Source organism: Herpailurus yagouaroundi, unplaced genomic scaffold (assembly GCF_014898765.1).
Source record: "Herpailurus yagouaroundi ecotype Mexico unplaced genomic scaffold, PumYag 28, whole genome shotgun sequence".
NCBI classification, from domain to species: domain Eukaryota; kingdom Metazoa; phylum Chordata; class Mammalia; order Carnivora; family Felidae; genus Herpailurus; species Herpailurus yagouaroundi.
The window spans coordinates 136,309,193-136,322,607 of NW_024412376.1; positions in this window are offsets into that span (position 1 = coordinate 136,309,193).

Here is a 13,415-nt window from a genome sequence, read left to right on the forward strand (position 1 = left end):
TAAATGAAACATGTGTGTGTCTGTGTGTGTATATCTATCTATATCTATATCTATATCTATATATCTTCCCTTTTTGAAGGAATCACATGAAATAGATTTTTTTTCAGAATTTCTGTATTTATAAGGCACCAAGCTGTAGCAGTTTTATGAAAGTGAGTACATTGGTGCACAAAGTCACATGTTTTATGCATCCAATTATTAAAAGTAAATACCAATTGTAATCAACCACACTAAAGACTTGCTTGTCTTTCTATTCTCTCTCTCTAAAAAAAATATGAAATTGTTGTCATAGAAAGAGGCTGTTAAAGACTCTGCATCTAACAGGTGTGCTGTTTCAAAGGGACACATGCACCCTCATGTTTATAGCAGCAATAGCCAAAGTATGGAAAGAGCCCAAATGTTCCTCGATGGATGAATGGATAAAGAAAATGTGGTATATATATACACAATGGACTATTACTCAGCAATCAAAAAGAATGAAATCTTGCCATTTGCAACTACGTGGATGGAACTGGAGGGTATTAGTTTAAGTGAAATTAGTCAGTCAGAGAAAGACAAAAATCATGTGACTTCACTCATATGAGGACTTTAAGAGACAAAACAGATGAACATAAGGGAAGGGAAACAAAAATAATATAAAAACAGGGAGGGAGACAAAACAGAAGAGACTCATAGATATGGAGAACAAACTGAGGGTTACTGGAGGTGTTGTGGGGGGGGGGATGGGCTAAATGGGTAAGGGGAATTAAGGAATCTACTCCTGAAATCATTGTTTCACTATATGCTAACTAATTTGGATGTAAATTTTAAAAAATAAAATTAAAAAAAAAAGTGATTCAAAAAAAAGAAAGACTATGCATCTAAAAAATGAAGAATGTAAGAATTGTAGAGATGGTCAGGAAGTTTGCTAAGAGTTACTATGATATTTTCATAGATTTTATAATATTTAATGTATCTTGGATTTTAAATTTTATAGTTTATTTGGATTCAGATTTCTTTTCTCATTTGAAATAAATATTCACAATCATAGCTGATATTGTGTTTGTGTGTTTTTTAAAAGTTTATTTATTTTGAGAAAGGGGGGTGCAGAGGAGCAGAGGGAGAGAGAGAATCCCAAGCAGTTTTCCACATTTTCAACACAGAGCCCAACACGGGCTTGATCCCACTAACTGTGAGATCATAACCTGAGCCCATATCAAAAGTCAGATGCTTAACTGACTGGGCCACCCAGGCAGCCTGTGTTTGTATTTTCATATTCTTTTTTTAAGAATCCCTTCCCTTCCTGAATAGGGAAACTTCAGGTCTCACAAAACCTAGATCTATCCCTGACTAAATTACACTGCATTTCTGAGACTCACTTCCCGCATGGCTGCCTGCCCACCTCTGCCAGCCCATCCTTCTTTGTCCTGCCACTCCTTCCAAGAAGGTTGGTTTTCCCCTTGATTTTTTGTCATTCTCACTTACCAAGATAATCTTCTATTTAATCCCAGCCAACTTGTCTGCCCATGTATTAAATTCTTGTAAAATCAGCAGCAGAGATTTTTGCAATGCCTGGCAGGCAAAATACTTGTAGGCATATTACATTTAGTCTAATTAAAAGCTCAAATGGAACCAATTGTTTCACTCCATCCTTTATGGGGGGAGAGAGGCCTTTAAAGGAAATTAGCCAGATGCTTCTTTTCATCTCAAACATTCAGTTCAGCCGTTTTCTTACATTTTAGTTTTAGTAAAAAGAAAATTCCGATTAGTAAGGTTGAAAGCTTCTGTTTATTTAAAGAAAATATATGTACAACAAACCTAGGCTGGGTTGCAGTCTTACATGATTTTTTAAGGTAGTGGTGGAGGAAGGCAGCTAACAACTATACAGCTAGTATACAAGGTACTAGACTAGTCTACATTTTTCTGTGTACAGTTGAGTTACTCATGCATACACTAAAGATGACCTTAGGCTCTGAGCTGAAGTCTTCCTTCCCTTTCTCTTCCTTCCTTCCTTCCTTCCTTCCTTCCTTCCTTCCTTCCTTCTTTTCCTAACTCCACTGAAACACAATTTAACTTGTGGCTTTAAATATGTATATATATATATGTTTATTTTTGAGAGAGAGAGCACAGGGGAGGTGCAGAGAGAGAAGTGGACAGAAGATCTGAAGCAGGCTCTGCATTGACAGCAGAGACCCCAATGTGGGGCTGGAACACATGAACTGTGAGATCATGACCCGAGCCGAAGTTGGATGCTCAACCAACTGAGCCACCCAGGTACCCCAATATGCATGTAATCTCTTTTTTTTAAAGTTTATTTATTTTTGAGAGAGAGAGAGAGAGAGCACGAGTGGGGGAAGGGCAGAGAGAGAGGGAGACACAGAATCCAAAGCAGGCCTAGGCTCTGAGTTGTCAGCACAGAGCCCGACGTCGGGCTCGAACTTGTGAACTCCAAGATCATGACCTGAGCCGAAGTCGGATGCTCAACCAACTGAGCTACCTAGGAGTCCCTGCATGTATTCTTATAAAACATGTAGTTTTGTTTTGTGTATATATGTGTACCTAATTTATATGAATGGTGTGTGATATTAATATTGTTTACTACTTGTCTCACACCATCCTGTTTTTGAGATCTATCAATATTGATTTACATGTGTTCTCTGTATCGTTCTTGTAAAGATGTTGGAAATATCTTCTTCCATTCTGTTAACTACTGTTAACTTCACTGAAAAAAATTTTTTTCTGGTGCAATCAAATCCATCAAAACCTTGCCATGAGGTTTATATATGTTCAGTCTTGAAGAAATCTCTCCCTACCTGGAGTTCACAGTGATGGTCTCCTACATTTCTTCCTTTAGTTAGCTTTTAGTTTTTTTCTTTATACCAGATATCTGTCTTTGTATATGATATAAGGTAGAATATCCAGCTTATTTTTTCTCCAAATAGTTATTCAGTTCTTTTCAAGTCATTTCCCAAGTGGTTTTTCATCCATTCATGCGTGGTACTGCTGTTCTTACATAGCAAGTATCCATATGTGCAAGGATGTATTTCTGACTTATCTGTTCAGTTTCATTGGTCTGTTTTCCCCTTCCTTCTCTAGTGTATTACTAAATTGAATCACAGATATCTGGAAACTGAAAAAAACACCACTAAGTAAGTCTTGGGTTAAAAAACTAAAAATTATATGAACTCCCAGGGCATGCAGGTGCATGGGCCCAACTCTCATGGGAACCAAAAGCAGCCTTCATTACAAGATGACCCCAGGAATCCTTCAGCAGCATTTGGTTTTCTTCTCTTTAAAGGAGACTTTCCACCAGGGAAAACGTAAGCCTGCACCAGTTAAGCACAGATCTCCCGGTTCTTTGTGTTTATACCCACTAGTCCCCAGGTGTACTTCCATATTTTCTACAGTTTTCAAAAGAAGGTATAATCATCAGTAACACTTCTCCCACTTTTAAAAATTAAAAATACTAAGTGGCAGAATGTAGAAAAAAAAGTCGGACTTTGGAATGTGTGGGAAGAAAGAAAGAGAAAAACCAGGATTTAAGTTTTTAGGGACTTATTTATATTCCCATATATTTAGTTCTTGCTTAGTTCATTCATATGATATTATCCATTGAGCCCTTCCCAGAAAGATCACTAGTGAATTTATTTAAAAAAATTTTTTTTAATGTTTATTCATTTGAGAGACAGAGAGACACGGTGTGAGCAAAGGAGGAGCAGAGGGAGAGGGAGACACAGAATCCGAAGCAGGCTCCAGGCTCTGAGCTGTCAGCACAGAGCCTGATGTGGGGCTCGAACCCATGAACCATGAGATCATGACCTGAGCCAAAGTTGGACGCTTAACTGACTGAGCCACCCAGGCACCCCTGATCTCTAGTGAATTTAAATTAATTCTTTCGGAAGCATTTTTGAGATCCTGCACTTTTCCCATAAGTAATTTAAAATTCTTGCCTTTTTCAACTCTTCCCCATAAATAATTTATTAGTGAATAAAAATGTGACATTTAGAAAAAAATAAAGAAGACAAATAACAAAATACTTGGAGCTGAGCAAGCAACAGCCCCATCTCAGATGCCCCCCACTCTATATGGCATCTCTGTTTGAATCAGAAAGAAGCACCTGTTTTGGGTGATCCCAACTGTGAGGGGCTATGAGAAGTCAGTTAAAGGTTCCTTTAGGCAAAGAAACAACATTCCTTCCTTTCCTAAGTACCTCCACTCACCCCTTCCAGGCCTGATGGTCGCTGAGCAGAATGTATTACACTATGGGGCCACTCTGCCTGTGTGCCAAAATTTATGGAACCCAATTAAAGCAGAACTTGGAAAGAAATTTATAACTTTGAATGCATTCTAAAAACAAGGAAACAAGGAGATTGAAAACAAATGAGTTAGACAATTTTCTGAAGCAGTTAAAAAATAGCAACAATGCAAACCCAACCAGAAGGAAGGAAATAATAAAGATAAAGAAATTAATGGAATTCAGATACTAACAAAACTAACACAAAGCACTCCAGAAGATTAATTAACAAAACATATTTAGCTGTTTGAAACAATTGGGATGATAGACTTCTCTCAAGACTGATCAAGAAAAGGAAAAAGAAAACAGAAATACATAAAATATATAATAAAAAGGAAAGTAGCTATAGACATGGAAATTAAAAGAATTAGAATATACTATTATGACTGTTTTCAAAGAATATTGACTTTCAAGAACCAGATACATTTCTGTAAATATGTGAAAGCGAAAAATTGGTGGAAGAAAGAAAGAGAACATTTAAATAGAGTAATGATTATTTAAATACCTGATTATTTAATAGTTATTAAAAACAAAGACCTCCACTGTCCAGGATTTGGCTCAGGCAGTTATTCATAGGAATTTTACCAAACTTTCAAGAATTTCTATCTCTTATAAGATATTCCAGAAAATTGAAAAGGAAGGAAAACTGTCCAACTCCACTGAAAGTCTGAATATACAAACAGATAATGTCCAGATCATTGGTAAAAATGGAGGTCTGGCCCACAATATGCAATAATCAGCCCAGGAAACGAATCCATTATTACAGTAACAAACCCAGGAAGCCAATGTACTATCTGCAAGTCAGATTTGTAGAAAGTCTCCATTTCTAGTGAAGTACTACATGCAGGAAGTACTATCTCTAGTAAATAGTCCAGGAAGTCAAACAATAGCTCCTATAACGATTATTCCCAAATAGCCAAGAGTTGATTAATAATTCCTGATTATTGTCCCTGATTTTTGTCCCTACTTCCAACTTAGGACCAACTGGAAAAAACCAAATATATCGCCCTAAGCAATCAGAATACCCTGCTTGTACTTAGCCCTCCTATGCCTTCCCCATGTCAATAGCCTCTAATCAAGGCATAGCTGAGGCCATTTTTTTTAAGCCACCATAAAGCTTTCCCTCTTTTCTACCTGCTTTTGAGTCTCTGCCAAAACCTAAGTGATGGTGGCTAACTCTCTTGCTGTATTAAGCTCTGAATAATAGCCCTTGCTTGTTCTCATCTGGTTGGTCTTCATTTATTCCCACGTGGTTTAGGAAGCTAGTGAAACTGATCAGGCAACTGTAAGTTCGTTTTGTATTGCGGTAGATGTAAAATCCTAAATAACACATAAACTACACAAATTTTGCATTTTATTAAAACATGCATATTTATAGATCCCATTTACAGGTAGGCTTTATAAGAGAAATACAAGATGAGTTTCACATGAAAAAAATCTATCACTGTAACGTGCCATATTAATGATCTAAAGGAAAAAAACCACAAGAGTGTAAACAGGTAAAGAACATTTGTTAAACTTTTTGCCCAGATAAAAAATCCTGTAACAGAAATCATGCTTAGTGGAGACATTTTGGACACATTTCCATAAAGATCACAATAAGACAAGGAAGCCACTAATGCTTAACACAATATTGCGGAATTCGGCCAACACCATAAAACAGGAGGAAAGCATGCGAGGTATGAGGATTGAAGGGGGAGAGTAAATAGTTATTATTGCAGGCATTATAGTTATCCCCATTAAAGAAAACTTGATAGCATCAGCAAGCAAAGTAATAGAACTAATAAGATAGTTCATCCTGTTTGCCAGATACAAGATCACCTCATAAAACCAATAGTGTTCCTTTCTAGTATAACAGAAATAAAGAGAGATGAGCAGGTCCACTCCAAACATTTGAGAATACAAATGAAAACCACATCATAGATTTAAATATCAAAAATTTTAAAATCAAAGCTATTTAAATTAAGCTATAAAATGGGAGTATATTTGGGGTGCCTGGGTGACTCAGTCGGTTGAACATCCAATTTCAGCTCAGGTCATGATCTCATGTTTCATGGGTTCAAGCCCCGCGTTGCTCTCTGTGCTGACAGCTCAGAGCCTGGAGCCTGCTTCGGAATCTGTGTCTCCCTCTCTCCCTGACCCCTCCCTGGCTCTCTCTCTCTCTCTCAAAATAAAAAGAAACATTAAAAAAACAATAAATAAAATGGGAGTACATTTAACAATATCTATCAGCAATCTATCACTATTTGCTTGTCTCACTACACCACCATCAGAAGGCCAACATTTCTTTCTGTCACTAGGCTAAATGGCACATGGCCAGGTCAGGATCCATGGAAATACACTCCCAGAGATCTGCATGCAGATGACTTAATGAGGAATGATGCCTATGATATAGAATGAGACTTGCATGAGAGTGAGGGAAACAGGATTCGGGCAGAGGGAGAAGCCGAGATTTTATTTTATTTCATTTTTGGAAAAGCTCATGAAATTTTATTAAATTTTTAATAAAACAAAATCATTACAATTCTAGTATTTAATATCCACCCAGTTGCCAATGTAAAAATTTAATATCACGCTTCATGCATGTTAAACCTTACACTGTTTTTCTTTGTCTTTCATTTTTCGGTGGTTTAATGATGATGGGTCCAGGAGTGGGGGGTGGAGGACGCACATTTCTTTGGGTTTATCTCAAGACATTTTTTTGGAATTGAGTCAGCCACTTGAATCTGATGGGGTTTTGCTGTGGTGGTTACTGTTTGTGTTTTTTGTCTTTCAACAAACTGGGGCGGCGGGGGGTGGGGTTCAGACATTATTTTTTTCAAATATTTCTTCAGCCCTGCATTTTCTTCTCTCCTTTGGCACTCCAGTGATATGAATGTTAGATCTTTTATTATTCTCCTTCAGGTCCTCCAAGGTTGTGTTCATTTTTTTCAATCTATTTTCTCTATGTTGTTCAGATAATCCATTATTGATCTATCTTGAAGTCAACTGACCCTTCTGTGATCTCTGCTATTGAGCTCATCCAGTGAGTATTTTTATTTTGGATATTGTGTTTTTCATTTTTAAATTTGTATTTGATGCTTTTTTTAAAAAAAGATATCCTCTATTTCTTGGCTGAGAATTTCTAGTTTTCATTTGTTTCAAGAGTATTCATATTTGTTTTTGGAGATTTTTTATGATCGTTCCTTTAGAATCTTTGTCAGATAATTCCAACACTTTTTGGGCATAAGTATCTGTTGATTTTTTTTTTTTTTTAATTCTCATGCAAGATGAGATCTTCCTGATTCTTGCTATACCAAGTAATTTTGGATTGTATCTTAGAAATTCTGTGTATTATGTTATGAGCCTCTGGTTCCTCTTTAAATCTTCTATTTTAACAGGCAGTCAACACATTTAGATTTAGGACACACATCCTGGCCCACTTTTGTGGGCTGTGGTTTATATGTTCACTTAACTTTTGAACCTTTGCAGTGCCACTCTGTTCTGCCCCACCGCACACTGCTGAGGGGCCAGTCGGTAGCCTGGGTGGTATTCCACATGACAGTCAATTCTCAAAGCTTCTGCTTTGTTGATTATGGTCAATGTAACGCTGGGCTCACTCAGTGATGAGCCTGGGACTTCATACTTAGATTCAAAGCTCTCTTTTTCCTGCTCCCTTCTCTCCATAATCCTCTCCCAACTCTCTAGTTGGAAAACGGAGGGGATGCTGCCTCTTTGCTGTGTAGGGTGGGGTGGGCATTGTCAACAGGGCTCATCCACATGGTCTCCACTGCCACTGCACCACTACAAAGGGAGCCACTTCTATGCTGACATCCACTTCGTGCAAAGTAAAAGATGGGGATTGGACTCCGTCCTATAGACTCTGCAGCATGGTGGGCAATGGAGGAGCATTGCATCTCTTATGGTACTTGCCTGCACTTGGACAGTTATGGTCGTAAAGGCTCCATCCTGTAGATCTGTCCTCTTCTTGGTTCTTTGTCGAAAGGGAGTGGGTTTTCCTTGGGTCTTCTTTTTTTTCCTCTCTGTTTCTGTCTCTACCTGTAGTGGTTCCAGGTTGTGGGCTGTTCTAGTTTCCAGACCAGGCTCTATGGCAGGAAAACAAACAGAAAACAACCCCAAGGAATTTGCTGCTGTGCTTTCCCTCAAGTCCTAAATTCTGTAGCTAGTCTACCATCTTCTCTTCACCGTTCAGAGTCTACTGAGAGTTGCTTTCTATGCCTTATTTTAGAGTTTTCTGTTGTAACTAGCTGGAGAAATAGAGTGGAATGCATGTATTCATACCTTGACTAGAACCAGAGACCCTTTTCTTACAGCTTCAATGAATTCTATTACATCTTTCAAGGTACTTATTTTAGAGTTTGTTTTGGACAGTTCCACCACATGAATTTCTTGTGTTGTGCCATTTTGCAGGGACAACTGACTCTTGCATCTAGTGCATATTTCCTCGTGTGTTTTGTTAGTTTGGCTTTGTAAATCAACGTAGGGCTTTCTCTGGGTCATGGGTTACGAGTACGTCCTTCCAAAAGTATTTTGTGTTTGCTCATACCCAGGGATTTATACAGGAAGTCTCAGTTTCAGCTACTGTAATTAAAATCATGTGGTGTTCGTGAAAGGATGGACACACAGAATAGGGAAACCCAAAGTCCAGAAATTGATCCATATGTATATGGTTAGATGATTTTTTTGACAAAGGTGCAAAGACGATTTAAGAGAGAAAGACTGGTCTTTTCAAAAGTGGTGCCAGAACAATTGGACATTCATATTTTTACAAATGGACCTTGACTCACACACTATACACAAAAATTAACCCCCAATGAGTCAAATGTAAAACCCCAAACTACAAAACCTCTACAAGAAAAAATAGGAGAACATTTTTGAGACCTTGGGTTAGGCAAAATTTTCTTAGATAGAATGCAAAAAGTGTGATCCATAAAGGAAAAAAAAAACTGATAAATTGAACTTCATCAAAATTAAAAACATCTGCTTTTCAAAGGTACTGTGGAGAGAATGAAAAGACAAATCACAGACTGGAAGAAAATATTAGCAAAATAGCACTTAGAGACTTCTTACAATTCAATTATAAGAAAACAAACAACCGCCCCCCTCCCAAATGAGCAAAAGAGTTAAACAGACTCTCCATCAATGAAGATATATCGATGTCAAATAAGCACATGAAAATATGTTTATCATAAGCCATGAGGGAAATAAAACTTAAAAGCACAATGAGATACGTTCTACCCGTTAGGATGGATAAAACAAAACAAAACCCTTGACCTTACCAAGTGCTGGTGAGATTGTAGAGTATGCCTTGCTGGTTGAAATGCAACATGGTACAGTGACTCTGGAAAAGAGCTGACTGGCTTGTTGTAGAGCTCAACATTACCTACCACACAACTTAGCAGTCCTACTCTTAATCATTTGTCCAAGAGAAGTGACAATTTACATTAACTCAAAAATCTTTATGTAAATATTTGTAGCAACTTTATTTATAATTGCCTCAAACTGGAAATAATCCAAATATCCTTCAACTGGAGAATGTATAAGCATATTGTGATACCTCCATATTAAATAATTAAAAGGAACCAACTACTGATGCATGTAACCACATGGATGAATCTCACATACTGCCAAGCTATAGAAGCCAAACCCAAGAGGCTACAATCCATTCTGGAGAAGGCAAAAGCACAGGGATACAAAATAGACCTGGAGGTGAGGACTGACAGCAAAGGGGCATGAGAGACTATTAGGGAGGGTGGAATTGTTCTATGTTAAAAAAAAATTATAATTTAAGTATAGTTGGCATGCAGAGTTACATTAGTTTCAGGCAGACAACATAGCGATTTGATAACTCTATGTGTTATGCCATGCTCACTGCAAGTGTAACTACCATCTATCGCCATGCAACACTATTATGATACCATTGACCATATTCCCTATGCTGCACCTTTCATCCCCGTGATTGACTCATTCCATAACTGGAAGCCTGTATCTCCCACTCCCCTTCACCCATTTTGTCCATCCCCCTCTTCCTCTTCCCCTCTGGCAACTACCAGTTTGTTCTCTGTATTTATGTTCAATGTCTCAATTGTGGTGACTGCATGACTGTATGTGTTTGTCAAAACTCATTGGAATGTACACTAAAAATAATAATTTTACTTTCTGTAAATTATACCTCAAATATACTTGGCCACTTAAAAAAAATGTTATCAAACCCCATTTTTGGAAGTCAGCAGAATGTCCTCCACCTTTACAACTTGGATAGTTCCGGCTGTGCAATTACGGAATTAGTAGTGTTTTTCCAGTTCAGGGCCCTGGGATGGTAGGGGAGCATCCAAGAAGATGGCTCCATATAAGCAAACACAAGCATGTGTGGGTGACAGTTTAAGAGAAGGTGCCAAAATGGCCTGGAGGTCACCCAGACCGGAACCTGTGTATTGGTTAAGAGAGCAGTCTATCTTGATTAAACAGCCTGAACTTGAACCTGGCTCTTCCATTGCCTATCTTTGTGACCTTGGGCAAGTTACTTGATCTGTCTGTGCCTCAAACTCCATCTTTACAGAGAATGATGCCTTACAGTGTTAAGAGGCAGATAAATAATTAATACTCACAAAGTGCTCAGAACAGTGCTGAGCATACAATAAATGCTCAGTTAATGTTAGTTACTATTACCCACTTCCTCCTTCAAAACACCTTCCCTAAGTACCATTTTGTGCCCTGCCCTGAGACTGAACATTGCACACCTTAACTAGACTCATCTTTGGATGATCTGAGATCTAGTGAGGGAAGGTGGCAGACAGGCAAACTGACAATGCAGAGTATTGAATGCTAATAATTGAGGAAAACACAAAGATTATGGGGACACAAAAGGAACTAGGGAGAGAATATTTTCAGAGGTGGGGAGGATTCACTCAAGGAAAGCCCAAAGGGAAGGTAACTTTTGAGTGTCATTTGGAAAGGTAAGTAAGAGTTTGGTGAGTATCTTCCTAAATAGCTTGTGCACCTATCAAGTCAGAATCCGGAGAGTGTTTGAGGGTGCTTTGGGAAAAAAGAACAAGGACAAGAAAAGTTTAATAATTATAGGTGAGGCTTTAAGGGGACTAGGGCTGAATTAAGAAACCAGAATCACATGATCAGATTTTTGTTTTGTAAGGATAGTCCTGGTGGTTGGTGTGGAGAGGATGGTCGGAGTGAGATGGTGAGTGAGGGACTCCACTGATAGTCCCAGAGGCCTGGGCTAGGGCAAGGGACCAGCAATGGACATTCAGGAGAGGTTTCAGAGGTGGCTAACTGGATGTGAAGGGGTGAGAAAAGATGTTAGTGCCAGGGCTTGGACCAGAACTCAGATTCACCTAATCTGTCACGCACTTCTGATGTTGTCTCTGTGTGTGCTGTGGAGGGCATGAGGTGAACAAATCTCACCCCAGCCCATGGGGTTTTCATTCTGGTGGGGAAGGGAGTCTTAGACAAATAATCAGAGTGTAATGAGTGATTTCAGGGAAGGCAGGGTCAAGTTGTATAGCATGAATGAGAGGCTTGAGGATGATGTGGGAGAAGCTGGTTTGGCTGTTTGGAGGGATTACATGAGCAAAGCCATAGAGGCATGTAGCTGGCAGGGAAGCAGTTGGACTTTGCAGGAGGAGATATGGAGCAGATTGGCAAGCCTTGAAGGTCCTCAAAGGCCTCCCTCTAAGTTCTCTAGAGGCTGAGTTCTTAGCCTGCTGGAGTTCCTGAGCATAATGGTTAATTTTATGTCAACTTGACTGGGCTACAGAGTGCCCAGATTAAATATAATTTCTGGGTGTGTCAGTGAGGGTGTTTCTGGATGAGATTAACATTAAAAAAAAAAAAAAGTTTATTTATTTTGAGAGAGAGAGAGAGAATCCCAGGCATGCTCTGCGCTGTCAGCATAGATCCCAACATGGGGCTTGATCCCAAGAACCATGAGATCATGACCTGAGCTGAAATCGAGAGTTGGATGCTTGACTAGCCACCCAGATTAATATTTTTGAACCTATGGACTCAGTCAAGTAGACTGTCTTCCCCATGTGGATAGGTATCATCCAATCCACTGAGGGCCTGAATAGAACAAAAAGGTGGAGAAAGAAGGGATTTGCCCTTTTGCTTCTTCCCTGTGTGCTCAAGCTGGGACATTGGTCTTCTTCTGCCCTTGGACTGGGATTTACACCATTGGCTCTCCTGGTTTTGGAACCTTTGGATTAGAATTAATCATACTATTGGTTTTTCCATGTCTCTGGCTATGAAGGCTTCCTAGCCTTCATAATCATGTGAGCTATTTCCTCAATACATCTCTTCATGTTCTCTTTCTCTGGGGAACCCTGATCGAGTCACTGAGTCTTAAGAAGTGTGAGAGATATGGTCTAGGAACCTGAAGATCCAGCTTCTGTCTTCTATCTTTAACCTGGACCACTCAGGATACCAATAGGGAATGCAAAACCAGCACTCACAGCAATAAACCTGTCTAGATATAATGAGAACTGCCACTTGCCAAAGTAGTAAATTTAAAAAGAATTCTAATTTATAGCATCCACCACTCTAATTTACGAGTTACTATGTATACAGAACCATTACCAATGACTATGATTATGATTGGGTCATGTATAGGACCAGGTAACAGGCTGTTTATACATCCTAAAATGAATGGACCCTTGAAGGACAATCCATTGTTTTGTGCATACACACAGGTCACTCTTGTCTCTAACAGTTTAACTTTTACATCTCTATGTAGGTGTTTTTACTATCACCTCAATTTGTCCTTCCCCGAACAGTCACTTCTTTCCTCGTAGGAACCCTAGAATTGATAACTTGCCCCCAATAAGTCTCCTAATCTCTTCAACCTGACAGCATTTAAAATATTGGGCAATAAGTATGCATTTGTGTGTGTGTTTGTGTGTGTGTGTGAACATGCTTTGCTCACGCATTCCTCAAAAAATTTGGTTTCTTTGCATTTGTCACCATTCTGATCACTCACCCAGGCAGAATCCAACTTTCACATGGTATCTCCTGAGAAGGATGGGTCTGCTTTTGAACTCAGCAAATGCCATGTCATTCATACATGAAATATGGTGGAAGGATTATAGTTAATCACCTGCACTAATGCAAGCCAGTGTTCCATTGGGATGTA